This window comes from Doryrhamphus excisus, chromosome 14, assembly GCF_030265055.1.
Source record: "Doryrhamphus excisus isolate RoL2022-K1 chromosome 14, RoL_Dexc_1.0, whole genome shotgun sequence".
Lineage (NCBI taxonomy): Eukaryota > Metazoa > Chordata > Actinopteri > Syngnathiformes > Syngnathidae > Doryrhamphus > Doryrhamphus excisus.
Genome location: NC_080479.1, coordinates 3,932,853 through 3,944,901, shown reverse-complemented (window position 1 = coordinate 3,944,901; position 12,049 = coordinate 3,932,853). Strand labels below are relative to the sequence as shown.

Here is a 12,049-nt window from a genome sequence, read left to right as displayed (position 1 = left end):
GATTATTCTCCTCCTTGGTCTTCGCTGTGTCAAGGATGAGGATGTTGTTTGCATGCAACGACACCACAGCGGCCACCTCCTTCCTATGAGCCCCTTCGTGCAGGCCAGTGACGCACCCGATCAGTCATCCGGGAAATATGGATTGTGTGTCCAAACTGGGGACAGATGCCCGTGTACACACCTTCAGGGATCAAGCACATATCCTTGTTCCCATTTGTCACCTTGATTTTTTTGTGAAAGAAGGAATTGAACGGCCTTGCTTCCACCCAGTTTCCAACTAGGGACCTTTTGCATGTAAGGCAAACGTGCTAACCACTACACTATGAAGGGTGAGCCCTTTAAGGGGACTGGTGAAGCAGTTGCCAAACAATGACACAAGACGATGTGTCCAAAGTGGGGGCATATTGACAATTGTCCAAATCGACAAATTTTTCTCCCTTGTAGGGAAAATTGTTCCACAAATTATGGGCTTTTCTTCAACAAAACATGAAATCACAATCACGGCTTGACAGGTTTGGCTTGTAACCTCCTCTAACGTTGTCTGGAGGGGTGGTCCTTTGATGAATGAAGTTAAGGTCCTTTCAGCCTGCCAATAAGCATTTTCAAACTATTGGCAAAGTCGCAACGTAAACAGGGATTGTGCTCAAACCCAGGCTTGAACCACGGACCTTTAAATCTTAATTCTCGCACTCGCCCGACTGAGCGATTCAGCTGAAAGGTGGTGTTCCACTTTTTCAGTAGAGGCTAAAAGAGGGGCCAGGGTGAAGCTGTGTTTCTGCCACATGTGTTGCTGTGTACCTGGCCCAGGGTGTTCTCATCTTGGGTTGGTATGTCCCCATGCTGGTAATGTGGGGTCTACTCTTCTCCGCCTGAACAGGGACTTGAACCCTGGACAATCAGATTAAAAGTCTGATGCTCTACCAACTGAGCTATCCAGGCCCTTGATGAATGAGGACAACTCACAAGGCAAAATCTTCTGGCATACTGTACTTGACCTTGCAGAGATGAAGAAGCCCCTGTCCCGAAATTGCCACCTCCAAGATCGACGGAGGTCTTAAACTGCCCACATGGACAAGCCTAATATCTTGTGGACAAAAAGAGTTAATGGTCAGACAAGACAAAGGTTGAGCCAATCACCTGAACAATAAACTTTTGATCTGAGTGTCCGGGATTCAAGTCCCTGTTCAGGTGACCAGGTGGCCACAAGCCCTCCAACTAATGCACCTGCAGTTTAAGGCTATGTTCTGGATTATCAGTGTTTCGCCAAGAGTAAAATTGGGTCGAGCGAGAAGTCCTTTCAGGCAAGAAAACAACAAAAAGCAACACACACCAGCCGTGACTCAGACAAAACACAGAATACAAACAACAACACGATTACGGCTATAAGCTATCCTTTTTTAGGTGAGAACCATGAACTCCTACTCAGAGGTGCGGATTGCTCATTCTCGCTGCTTCAAATTTGCCTGCGAGCAAACCTTGAACTTTAGACTCAGATCAATCGAAATGGTTGCCGACGCCCCTTTCTCTGTCTTGTCGCCGTTTCTCATTGAGGTTTCCTGACTGAGAGCAGATCGGCCTCATGGCTGGTTGGTTGTCTCCCGCGGACGGGCAGACATTTTCAGCAAGCATTGGTAGTGCTGGGCTGGTCGTTTCTTGCTTGGTCTGGCTGCACTCGCAAGCCAAGGAGCTCAGCGCGGTGCTGCACCTGCCTCTTGTTTTAAACACAGGATAAGGGGAGAGCGCGAACACAGTCCCCCACTACCACAAATTATGCAGTCGAGATTCCCACGTTTGGGGAATTCGCAGAGGTCAGCTCAACCCATGTGCAATGGCTCGACCCTGGGTGAACCACCTTCTTGATCATGGTATCTCCCCTGCCAGGTAAGTATGAGTTGCACCGGTCCCGCCCGGACTAGTCTCTCGCACATGCCACATGCTGAGTGGTGGTCTCATCAGGTCGCCCACAACAAGCCCAGCCACTGGACGTACTCTGAGTTAAATTCAAAATCATTTCCAGTGAGGTTAATTTCCAATAATTGTAAAAGTTGTTTCTGGGGTCTTGTCCTGTCAGGGTATTCATCAAATATGTATTATAGCTTCTAGGCCCCTCTTGGTATCGATATTCGTGTACATATTGTCCACGTCTAGCGAAAAAAAGAAGGCCTGGGCCGGCAATTTAATTTTTTTGGACTAACTCTGTGACGAGTTGGCGATAGGAACCGGGTTCGGATCCCAGGATGCAGAGGACACCGTGTTCAGTTGCACTTCAAGTCTTTTAATTGGCTTACGTGACAACGAGGGGGTAACCAAGGACAACGGCATGTAAAAGGAACGAAAAGATGCCGCGGGTAAAAACCAGGAAATCAAAGTACTAACAGGGATCGAGGGGGCCACAGGGCGTGCAGCAGGAGTAGTCCACGTCGACTGGAGGGCACCCGGGATAGTCATGTAACCAGAAGGTCAGACGCGAGAGCATATGGCGTGGAGACCAGAACAATAGCCGAGTACCCTCCAGTCGCCACAGGTGGGTATAAATGGGGGAAATGGAATGAGGAACAGCTGTGGCACGTCCTGTGGCTCCTCCCAAGGTGGGAGTGGAGAAATCTAAAAGGGACAACAGAATTAGTAAGCAATATAAACAAGGAACAAGACTATACCACCCAAGCTACCGAATCATAGTTCAGGTGGAGCGTGACAGTATTCCCCCCCTCCATCAATGGACGCCACCTGGCGGAGCTCCAGGCTTGTTGGGGAACCTGCGATAGAAATCGGATATGAGGGTTTTGTCAATAATAAGTGATCTCGGGATCCATGATCGGTCCTCGGGACCGTAGCCCTCCCAGTCGATCAGAAACTGCGTTCCCCTGCCTCGGCGTCTTGCATCCAGGATGGACCTTACTGTGAACGCAGGGTGGCCGTCAACCTGCCGTGCGGGAGGTGGTGATGCAGGGGGGGGGATTCAGGGCGGATGAAGCCACCGGCTTGAGTTGGGACACATGGAATACAGGGTGGCGTTTGATAGATGCTGGAAGTATAAGGTGTGTGGTCACAGGATTGATCATGTGTTTAATCTCGTATGGCCCAATGAATCGAGGGGACAGTTTCCTAGATTCGCCTGCCAGGGAGATGTTGCGGGATGCCAGCCATACCTTCTGGCCAGGTTTGTAGTTCGGGGCTGGTTTGCGGTGGCGGTTGGCCAGCCTCTGGTTGCGCCTGGCGGTACGCGAGAGGGCGACCCTGGTGTTGCGCCAAACCCGGTGAGCCCGACGGAGTAAGGCAGCCAAGGAGGGGACTGTGCACTCGGGTTCCTGGGAGGAAAAGATGGGGGGTTGAAAGCCATGAACAACATGGAATGGCGAGAGGCCTGTCGCGGAGCAGACCAGGGTATTGTGGGCGTACTCTACCCAAGGGAGGTAGGTGGACCAGGAAGACGGACGCTGGTGACAAACACATCTCAAGGCTGCCCCCAAGTCCTGGTTAGCACGCTCGGATTGTCCGTTGGACTGCGAGTGGTAGCCTGATGACAGGCTGGGTCGGGCCCCCAGGGACTTACAGAAAGCCCTCCAAGTGGCTGAAGAAAATTGAGGGCCCCTGTCAGACACTATGTCCTGTGGGATCCCGTGCAGGTGGACCACATGCAGGACCAAGAGTTTGGCCGTCTCCATTGAGGAGGGGAGCTTGCGGAGGGGGACGAAGTGTGTCAATTTGGAAAATCTGTCCACAATGGTCAGAATAACGGTAAAGCCACTAGATGGGGGTAATCCGGTAACAAAGTCCAAAGCGATATGGGTCCAGGGCCGGGACGGGACTGGAAGGGGTCGTAGCAATCCAGCAGGAGGCTGATGAGAAGATTTATTCCTGGCGCAGACGGAGCAGGCTGCGACAAAGCTCCTGGTGTCAGCATGAAGGGTAGGCCACCAGAACCGCTGAGCCAGGAGGAAGGCGGTCCGTCGAGCCCCGGGGTGGCAGGCGATTTTAGAGGCGTGAGCCCACACCAGCACCTCGGGACGGAGTGCCGCCGGGACGAACAAGCGGTTGGGGGGGCATCCAGCTGGGGTGGGTGAGTCCTTGGCCGCCTCTGCCACGCGCCTCTCTACCTCCCATCGCAGGGCCCCTATGATTCGGGACTGTGGCAGGATGGTCTCTGGGAGGGAGTCCTCAACTGCGGGCGCAAACATCCTGGACAGGGCATCAGGCTTCCCATTGAGTGACCCCGGGCGAAAGGTGATGCAGAAGTCAAACCTGGTAAGGAAGAGGGCCCACCTTGCCTGCCGGGGGTTCAGGCGGTGGGCAGAGCGGATGTAGGCCAGATTCCGATGGTCCGTGTAGATGGTAAAGGGGTGAGTGGCGCCCTCCAGCCAATGCCTCCATTCTTGTAAGGCCAGTACCACCGCCAGGAGCTCCCGATTCCCAATGTCATAATTACTCTCGGCCGGAGATAGACGACGGGAGAGGAAGGCACAGGGGTGCAGTTTCTGATCGGTGGTGGAGCGCTGGGAGAGCACGGCCCCGACCCCAGAGTCGGAAGCGTCGACCTCAACAAAAAAAGGGAGAGAGGGGTTAGGATGTACCAGTACGGGAGCAGACGTAAACAGGGATTTGAGGCGCTGGAAGGCCTTTGTAGCCTCAGGAGACCACACAAAGGGTACCTTGGATGAAGTAAGCTTATTCAAGGGTTCTGCCACCTTACTGAAGTTCCGAATAAAACGACGGTAAAAGTTGGCGAACCCCAGGAACCTCTGCAACAGCTTCCTTGACGTAGGAGTAGGCCAGTCAACCACTGCCTGAACCTTGGCAGGGTCGGGTCTGAGTTGGCCTTTCTCCACTATAAACCCCAGGAAAGACACAGAGGAAGCATGAAACGTACACTTCTGGGGTTTGACAAATAGTCTGTTCTCCAGGAGTCTCTGGAGGACTAATCGGACCTGCTGGCGGTGTACCGAAACGGAGGGGGAAAAAATTTAAATATCGTCCAGGTAAACGAACACGAAACGACCAATCATGTCCCGCAAGATATCATTTATCAGGCATTGGAAGACGGCAGGGGCGTTAGTAAGGCCGAAGGGCATCACAAGGTATTCGAAATGCCCGAGTGGCGTATTAAAGGCCGTTTTCCACTCATCGCCCTCTCGGACACGCACCAGGTGATAGGCGCTACGTAGATCGAGCTTAGTAAACACGGCGGCCTCGTGCAGGGAAGTAAAAGCAGAATAGAGAAGGGGAAGGGGATATTGATTCCTGACCGTGATTTTATTAAGAGCACGAAAGTCGATGCAGGGGCGTAGGGAGCCGTCTTTGTTTTTGACAAAGAAGAACCCTGCCGCGAGGAGGGAAGATGATGGTCGGATGTGACCGGCAGCGAGGGAGGTGGAGATGTACTCCTCGAGAGCACAGTGTTCGGGTTGAGAGATATTGTACAAGCGTGATGCGGGGAGTGGTGACCCGGGAAGCAAATCAATGGCGCAGTCATAGGAAGGGTCATGGCCCGGTCTTTGCGGAACACGTCACTAATGGAATGATACTCCCCCGGAACCAGGGACAGGTCAGGGCGGTCAATGGTGGTTAAGCCGACAGGGGGCGCGGGGGGTAAGGCGGCACGAAGACAACGGCTGTGACAATATGCACTCCAGTTGGAAATAGTTAAAGTCTTCCAATCAAAGTTAGGACCGTGCTGGCGAAGCCAGGGGAGCCCAAGTACTAACGGCGCTGAGCGAGAGGGCATAAGAAAAAATTTAGTGACCTCTTGGTGGTTACCCGACAGTAGTAAGGATAAGGTGCATGTCTGATGCGTAATACAAGCCAGGTGGCGCCCATCAAGCGAGCGGACATTCTTGTGGTGGACAAGTTCGACTGTGGGAATTTTAAGAGAACTGACCAGTCCGCTATCGATGAAGTTCTCATCTGCCCCGGAGTCAATTAATGCAGTGATGGGAGAAGCTCCCCCCGCCCATGATATCGTACCTTCGACCTGAAGTCGACCCACCAGGGAGGATGACGTCGCCGGTGTGGTAGGAGCGGGGAGTGCCAGCAGCTGGGGAATATCCCCGGTGGAGGATGAGCGTTGACGTGATGGGCGTACCGGGCAGCGGGAAATCATATGTGTGGGGCTCCTGCAGTACAGGCACAGCCGCAGGCGTAGACGGCGACTCCTCTCCGCCGACGAAAGGCGGCTGGCTCCCAGCTGCATGGGGACGACGCCCCTGACGTCGTCAGACGGCGCTCCGCCACTAGAGGAGGGAGGAAGGAGCGGAGCCGGAAGAGCCCCGGGAGGTGGAGGTTGGAGCCGGCGTGTTGGTATGAGAGGCTCCGCCCTCCGCTGCGCGGTGCGCTCCCGCAGCCGGTTGTCAAGGCTAATGGATAGCAAGATTAGCTCCTCCAGCGTCTGCGTCTCATCCCGAGCGGCCAACTCGTCCTGCACACGTTGGCTGAGGCTTGCCCGGTACGCGCTTCGCAGCGCCTTGTCATTCCAGCCGCTCTCTGCCGCCAGGATACGGAAGGAGATTGAGTGGTCGGCCACTGACGCGCCGTCCTGCCGAATCACGAGGAGGCGGCTGCCTGCCTCTCTCTCTCTCACCGGATGGTCAAATACGCTCCGGAGTTCCGCGATGAACAGAGGTAGGCTGGCGCATAGTTCTGGTTTCACCTCACACACCGACATCGCCCAGCTTGCCGCACGTCCCGCTAGCAAGCTGAGCATGTACTCCACCTTGGCTGCTTCCGTGGCATATGTGTGAGGCTGTTGTGCAAAAATGAGGGAGCACTGGTGGATGACCAACCGGCATTGTCCGAAATCCCCTTCGTACCTCATGGGGTGGGGGATACTGGGCTCCCGGGGGAAGTAGTTGGGAGACAACGCGCCAGCTGCGCTTCCGGCGGCATGTGGAAGAGGATCTGGCGTGGAGGTAGCGGGCCTGCTTGACAGCTGCGCGTGTAGCTCCCTAACGAGTGTGGTTAGCTCGTTAAGGGTTTGCTCGTGATGGCTTATTCGCTGGCCGTGGGCTCTGAGGGCTTGTCGCACCCCGTCGTCCTCTGCGGGATCCATACCTGACTCGGCTATTCTGTGACGAGTTGGCGATAGGAACCGGGTTCGGATCCCAGGATGCAGAGGACACCGTGTTCAGTTGCACTTCAAGTCTTTTAATTGGCTTACGTGACAACGAGGGGGTAACCAAGGACAACGGCATGTAAAAGGAACGAAAAGATGCCGCGGGTAAAAACCAGGAAATCAAAGTACTAACAGGGATCGAGGGGGCCACAGGGCGTGCAGCAGGAGTAGTCCACGTCGACTGGAGGGCACCCGGGATAGTCATGTAACCAGAAGGTCAGACGCGAGAGCATATGGCGTGGAGACCAGAACAATAGCCGAGTACCCTCCAGTCGCCACAGGTGGGTATAAATGGGGGAAATGGAATGAGGAACAGCTGTGGCACGTCCTGTGGCTCCTCCCAAGGTGGGAGTGGAGAAATCTAAAAGGGACAACAGAATTAGTAAGCAATATAAACAAGGAACAAGACTATACCACCCAAGCTACCGAATCATAGTTCAGGTGGAGCGTGACAAACTCGACAAAATTGTAGGTATCTTTCACATAAGCCAAATGTTTGTTGGAGAGTGGGTTAAGATAGAAGTCAATAAATATAGCCGTACCATATGTTTCACTACCACAATCCGATACAATTGGTCTACCCGGGGGATGTGGTGTGGGGGATTCCAAGTCTCGGGTTTTGATGGATTTTTGATAGATGAGTTCTTTGATGATTTTTCGAACTAGGGGTATCGTTTGTGTATACATGGGTTGTGTAAGTTTTTTATAAGTGGGGTCCCCTGATTGTCTTTGTCCTTCCCAGACGTACTGTTCTCTGCTAAGAATTACTATAGATGATCCCTTGTCCACTGGTTTGATAACTATGGAGCTATCCCTATTCAATTCCTTTAGTGCGGCTCTTTCCCTTTTGGTTAGGTTATCCTTTTCCTCAGGTTTTTGTTCGGCTAGTTCCCTATCTTTTCTAATTAGGGTGTGTAGGGCGGGGGAGATTGTGTTACAGGGGGGGAGGGGGGCAAATCGAGGGGGGATGGAACTTTGGCTATGCGCTTTTTTCTTCTTCTTCTCTACCGAAAAATTCAATAAGTCTAAGCCGTCTATGATATTCTTGCACATCCCAAAGTAGTCTTTTGTGTTTTTCCAATTTATAATTCTTGTTTTCTGATTGAGTAGGTATAAAAGGTAGGCCTTTTGGATAACAGGCATTGCTTCAGCAGTGGACGTGGTCTGGGTATGCAGTCTGGGTCTGTGTGGAACAGATTGTCCTGCAGAAGCGGGATGGACGGTAGTCTATCCTAAATATACTCATTGAGGGTCCTCAGTAGGCATTAGTATGGTGAGTGATTAACTAATGGGATGAAAACTGCCGCCTCCAGGAAGACCCGCTTGGCCTCTTTCCAAAGGGCCTGCAACTGCCTGGAGGTGGTCTCTTTGAATTTCTGAGTTCTACTGTTGATCCCGAAGGACAACACCAGTTTTTCCATGCTTGTCCTCAAGGAGATTTGTTGTTTATTTTGCGTGCGACCGAGTTGGTGGCGGTGCAGGGGACAGCGTTCCTCAAAATCCCTCCGTCATCGATCATGTCCACCATGATGTCCCCATGAGTCAAGTGTGGTCCCGCGGCATTACCTATGGAGACACGATTGGCTTGATGAACCATTTCAGATACATTCAATCCTGAAAAATGACACATAAATATGTGAATGACTGCCTTGGCGAGTAGCGCCTCGGCTACTCCTAAAGGTGGCCCCGCGGAAAGCTGTCAACCTGCAGATCTGGGAAGTCATGTGGTGGGAACCGGGACACGTTAGAATCTCCCAGGATGACAAATTTCTTCCACACGGTAAGTTTCCGGTCGACCATTTTCCTGGTGGTGTTCCAATGTCGCTGGACCAGTTGCTTTTGGCTCCCGCCAATTGAGCCGGACATGGAGCTGTCGAAACTGATGTCCGCCAGCAGCTCTTCCCATTGGCCTTCTTTTTCCACAGGTGATTTCGTTGGCGGCGTGGAAGTCAGCAGTGGGGTGTCGTCAAGTAAGTTCTCTGACTCCCAACGGCAGAGGGCCTCTGTTGCCGGGGAGGGGGCCGGGTCCATGGGGGAAACCACTTCCCCTCGCGCCATCAGGTCCAGGTGCAGGGACAGCTGGTCCCCGTACTCGTCGGGTTCCTCTTGTTGGCAAGTAATGCAACACGAACCACGTCTGCAGTTGTCGGGAAAGGGTCCTCTTGTTTATTTAATACAGCACTTATATAGACCTCATGAACAATAACGATGACGTGGATTTCCAGAATTCAGTCCCTATCTGGTCATGCCTCCTGACTGGACCTAAGTATTTTGGCAGAACATCTTGGACTCCAAACATCCGAAAACATCTTGTGTAACAATCAGGTCAGGTTGGCCTCCCCAAGTCACGTAGCCCTCTTAAGTTCAACTAGAGTTTACCAAGAAGAAAAGTCATATGCAATGTGCGAAAGAGTAGTCATTTTACAATATATTCCCCCCTTATGGGGGTACCAAACTCCCAAAACAACAAATAATGTCTCTTGGTCCAGTCTTGGCCCCTTGGCACGTTACCATTTCCGAAGAGAATTCACATATGACATTCAAGGGGATCTCGCTGCCCTCCTGGAACATGGGCCTGGGGAAGGGGAAGTGTTGTGGTCTGGGATTCAAGGCCCAGGGCGAGAGCAGAATTGGTTAAGAGCAATGTTTCTGCTCACATTTTCACCGCCCAGAGGATTATTGTGCCTCTGTACAAACGGTGTTGGCCATCTTCAGTCCCTTTCTTCGACCACCCGCCGATGGTCAGCACGATGTCATCTGGAGGGACCCTTTGTAATGAGGGGCTCCTTTCGTCGAGATGAGGTGGTGACTTGCCACATCACATGTAGGAGGAGGGCGGTCCTCCGGAATGGTTCAGTCGGCGGGTTCCCTTGGTTGGCGCCAACTTCGCTGGAACATTCCCTTCCTAACTCTGACCCTATGCTTACTATTTGAGTGTCTGGTGACTATTGCAATTTATGAGTTACATAAATAACATATCCACTACACCCTTTAATATATAAATGGAATCTAACTGCAAAACAAATCTAAACAAAACACACCTTTGTGTCTATAGTGAGCGTGTAAAGTCCTTAATGCTCTAAAGTACTGTATAAGGCAACTGGAATAGTGAGTGACTGATATACTCCTAACATAGTAAGTAGTGCTGAACAACTGAACCAGTACACGTGTTACTACTGATTGACTGGTATTACCCACACTTATTAACTGTAAGTGAGTGCAGTCCCGTCAAGTCCCTTGCCCTTCTAGATCAGTCCTGTCCATGGCATGGCGGTTTCTCAAGCAATATCAGCATAGTTCGTGGAGAGGACTCGCATAGTGACTTAAAGATGGTGATGTTCAGCTCAAGGTCCGGCTCCCTTGCCAATCATAGCAACAGTCATACCTCATGGCTCATCGAGTCCTCTGAGTCAGTGCCATCATCCTCACGATCGTCCGGATTGGGAAATAGGTAAGGCTGCTCAACCACCTTATAGGGTCCCAATCGTCTTGGCTCGTGCCACTTTCGCCTGTACACTTTGATGTACACCTGGTTGCCTGGCACCACCAAGTCACCTTTGTCGACTCAGGAACCCTTTTTTCTCCTGCACATAGATAGCTCCATGTATGGCAGTTAACATATTTTATATAGTCAATTCATTTTGCAACTGCTCAAGTGGGGGCCCTTTATAAGGCCCTCTCAAATGCAGTGCTGGCATGGGTCGACCCGTAAGCATCTCATGCGGTGTTAGATGTGTAATTCTGTTAGTTTGCATGCGATAGCTCATTAATGCAATTGTTAGTGCATCCGCACAATTTAACTTTGCGCTAGCACAGATTTTACTGAGCTTGGCTTTGAGTGTCCCATTTACTCGTTCTACCATTCCCTGGGACTGGGGATGATAGACAAACCCGAACCTTTGTTTTATTCGCAGTTGTTGTACAATATGGTTTGGGTTTGGGTTTGGGTTAGGGTTAGGCTAACCCTACTTTTTGCACGAACGCCGGACCATTGTCTGAACTTATTTCTGATGGTTAGGATGAACTTTTTATAATACAATTTATACACGATCTCTCGTACCATTGGCATTGTCTGCCGAACAATTGGATTTTGTAGTTTTCTATATCTTTGATCGTTCAGCTGTCGATAAACCTCTTGGGTGTACTGTTCTCGTCCCAAAATCACCACCGCGCTCTCTTTATCTGCTGGTTTGATTACGATTTGTCTGTTTGTTCTTAATTCTTTTAAAGCTTTGGCCTCGGCCCTGGAAATGTTCATCTTTTCGCGTCTTGCCCGCATGATTTGGGTGAACGCTTCCAAATCCTGAACCACGGACCTTTAAATCTTAATTCTCGCACTCGCCCAACTGAGCGATTTCAGCTGCAAAGGTGGTGTTCCACTTTTTCAGTAGAGGCTAAAAGAGGGGCCAGGGTGAAGCTGTGTTTCTGCCACATGTGTTGCTGTGTACCTGGCCCAGTGTGTTCTCATCTTGGGTTGGTATGTCCCCATGCTGGTAATGTGGGGTTGACTCTTCTCCACCTGAACCGGGACTTGAACCCTGGACAATCAGATTAAAAGTCTGATGCTCTACCAACTGAGCTATCCAGGGCCTTGATGAATGAGGACAACTCACAAGGCAAAATCTTCTGGCATACTGTACTTGACCTTGCAGAGATGAAGAAGCCCCTGTCCCGAAATGGCCACCTCCAAGATCGACAGAGGTCTTAAACTGACCACATGGACAAGCCTAATATCTTCTGGACAAAAAGAGTTAATGGTCAGACAAGACAAAGGTTGAGCCAATCACCTGAACATTAAACTTTTGATCTGAGTGTCCGGGATTCAAGTCCCTGTTCAGGTGACCAGGTGGCCACGAGCCCTCCAACTAATGCACCTGCAGTTTAAGGCTATGTTCTGGATTATCAGTGTTTCGCCAGGAGTAAAATTGGGTCGAGCGAGAAGTC

At 51.4% G+C, this 12,049-nt stretch overlaps 2 non-coding genes across 2 annotated transcripts; both read right to left on the bottom strand.

Annotated features, from left to right (window-relative positions):
• Positions 1-866: 866 nt before the first annotated feature.
• On the bottom strand, positions 867-939 carry trnak-uuu (transfer RNA lysine (anticodon UUU)). The gene has a single exon. It is a non-coding gene; the product is annotated as a tRNA-Lys (tRNA).
• A 791-nt stretch (positions 940-1,730) lies between these two features.
• LOC131102438 (U1 spliceosomal RNA) lies at positions 1,731-1,889 on the bottom strand. Its single transcript, XR_009119434.1, has one exon. It is a non-coding gene; the product is annotated as a U1 spliceosomal RNA (small nuclear RNA).
• Positions 1,890-12,049: the final 10,160 nt, after the last annotated feature.